Source organism: Etheostoma spectabile, chromosome 8 (assembly GCF_008692095.1).
Source record: "Etheostoma spectabile isolate EspeVRDwgs_2016 chromosome 8, UIUC_Espe_1.0, whole genome shotgun sequence".
Taxonomy (NCBI): domain Eukaryota; kingdom Metazoa; phylum Chordata; class Actinopteri; order Perciformes; family Percidae; genus Etheostoma; species Etheostoma spectabile.
In genome coordinates, this window is record NC_045740.1 from 24,380,856 (window position 1) to 24,384,158 (window position 3,303).

A 3,303-nucleotide genomic window follows, 5' to 3' on the forward strand; every position below is an offset into this window, starting at 1 on the left:
TTTCCAAAATCGTTTCAGTGGTTCATTAACTCGTTTGAATGAGACATTATAATAATGGTAATGGTAACCTTAATGGACAGTTCCGCTTCCAACCTGTAGGGGAACGACGAGGAAAAGTTAGCGTTACCGTGACCCAGCCCCCCCTTGCTTTTAGCCGTCTTTACAGTTAGCTAAATTTACCAGATAAAATGGGACAAATTACCAAAAGTAAAACTATTAATAGCAATTTAAAAATGTGGCAGCATTGGATCTGGACGGGAAGGATAACTCTGGGAGTTGGAAGGGGTGTGTCTGGATTCTGCCTTCTCACACACAGGTTCAGGATCTGAGTGTCGTGATTTCGGTTTTATATCGCATATCGTTACACCCCCTATTATCAGGGGGAGCTTCTACCCTCATACCACTATCCTAAAGATGTGTGTCCATTGTCAGAGTATTTTCAAAGCTTCAGTCATTTTAATGGGAGCAGCCGTGTAACGCATTCTGGAACCGTTGCTCCTCATTTGCAAAAAGTTGAAAATCTTTGAAAACCGACCTTTGTTGATCTGAAATAAAGACAGATTCAGCAACTGCAACCGCTTGGTCAGTGTCGCTCAGAATCCAATACGATTCAGAAAGCACCCTTCAGTGTCTGTATGGAGCGCACCGGGCAGAGCAGCAGCGCGACCACAGCGCTGGAAGATGATGTAGTATTACTATTTTTCTTGGTTGCTTTGATGCAGCAGTCAACTCAAACTCCACATTTTCAAAACAGTTAACACACAGGCCCAAACAGTGACACTGATGGTCAAAATGACCATCATGACATTGTGTTTACAAAAGGCTCTAACCGTGCCAAAACATTTAAAATATGCAACATAAGCAAATTTTGCCTTCAAACAACACAACTTGCAAACAAGTAAACGAGCTCTTCCAATCAACCATTACACAGTGAACAACAAAATCCAAAATACAGCCCTCACCGTGACTCAGTGCATTATTGCTTGTCATTGTAGCCTATTACTGTACATAGCTTTCGTGTCAGTGCCATTTGTTGTCAAATTTGCCTTCTTGCAAAGAATTGGATCCAGAATCAGAAATGCTTTGATGCAAATTTTAACGATTCCATTGATTCTCATTTTCAAACTGTGGCTGAAAACTGAAATACTGTAAATATGACACAAAATACATGTAAACCAAAATAAAATCTAGTATTGAGTATAAGAAATTAAGATTATAAAATCATTGTAAAGCACCCATCTGTCCTGTCACTGTGTTACTTCCACGTTGCCTCACTTTACAAAGACTGAATCCGGCTTCATCAACATAATTGAAGACATGATGTGCCCCCCCAGCTTCAAGCTCCATTATCCTCTAAGTAAAAAAAGGCTAAATTACAATGAAAAATCACTCCAGTTGACTCTTACTGCATAATATGACAAGGCATTACTGTATACTGTAGTAATGTTTCCTTACCTCCACATATTGGCATATGGCCTCCTTCACATCAGAGTTTCTTTGAAATGGAACTGTATCGAGCTGCTTCATGGCCATATGATTCCTTCCTAGGCTGCGGTCAATGGCGGTCACGCTCACGTTATTGATGTTCCTAAACATGCCCTGATCTGCAATCACTGCTGCTCTGATTTCACGCAGCTTTGTGGCATTGGTTGCTACAACCATGTTCACAACGGCTGCCTCCTGCTCAGCACTAAGAATTCTCCCTCTACCACCAGAGAATGGTAGCCATAGGATTCTGTAAAGAATATATGTAATGAGAATGAGGGAACACTTACATAAAGTATATCACTGAAGACACATCTGTATACTGTACAGCAATATTACCTGTTTTTCTGTCAAAAACGTCTGACAATGGATGTGACAGTGTTTCTGTCAGAACAGGTTGGACTCTTTGTCTGACCTCTCTAAGTGAAAGACTATGAGTGATAATGCTTCAATGACAAATGGCCCGAATTTCATCAGAAACCTGAGCCCTTCCAACTATACCTCCACCTCGCACTCATACTCTTCTTCCTCGGACCCCTCTACCTCTTCCTCTCACTTTCATCTTCCTTAGACGTCTTCCATCCATGTTGGCGAAGAACAACTTTTAAGGCCTGCAGAGTGATTTGTGTGAAGGATTTGTGTCAAAAAAGTGCTTCAGTGATTCGATACTGATGTGGGTAGTTTCTAATAGTTAGGAACAGATAGTTTCTGTTTGGTTGTTTGAATGACATCTGTGTTAACTGTTCTGCAAAAGGGTGGAGAAAATGTGTCAATCCAATGAAGGGTTAACACATTTACACAACAAGAGGTGTCTTCTGCTCTGCTGAGACAGTATAAAAAACAGAATGGATTCCAGTTTCTTTAGGCAGGTCAAAGCATCAAGAAAAACTGTAAGAGCGACACGGGTAGCGAGTAGTTTGAAAGCCCAAAATGCCGCGTTTGGAGGTTGGTTGGGGTGGTGGATGGGTCAAACAACAACGGATTTTCACCCAGGAGACCAGGGTTTGTATCCCGTTCTTGTGCCGCTTGTTTACTGAAACGTGCATTTTATAACCCCACCAAATATCTTTTCCTGACCCTAACTGTCCTGTTCTTGTGCCGCATGTCAGTTAAAGTAACGTCCTGACGCAGAGCGTCAAAAGTAAAGGAGACCTTTAAACAATTGCACTTGACCAAGTGTCCGTGTTTTACCCCTGGGACAGTGAGAATGTGTTAGTGAGGACAGGCTGTTATTTCTATAGGCCCATTGTTTAGATTTATGTGTGGGTTCCATTACAGTCCACATGTTTGGCTTGTTGGAAGCAAAAGGTCAGGATGAGGAAGCAGTGTGCCCAACAACTCTTACCACATTCATGCAGGAGACATTACCCAGAGGGTAAAACTATCCCTGTGGTGGTTTTGCATGAATATGAGGAGTTGAGGCAGTGCTTAAGTATCCAAAATCATATTTCACATAATGGCCATAATGTGTAAAAAAATACTGTTCCTGGAATCCAGTCTGAAGACAAGAAGCCTGAGAGAAGATTCAATCAAACTAAGGCCATGTGTTCAGAGTTGGTACTCATATCTAGTAGCTGATACAGAAAGCAGCAGAACATTTTCCTTTTCAGATGGTGTACGCATTCTTGTCAGACCCATGCTTTAAGGTCACTTCATTTGTTTTATTCCAAACACTTTCAGACAGAACTCTTTGGCAATGTTCGGTAATGTATGACCTCTGAATTCACTTACAAATTACTTGCAAAAACTATCCATCCAAAACATTGTTACCTGCACTAGACTCCATTTTAAGTAATATATATATATATATATATATAT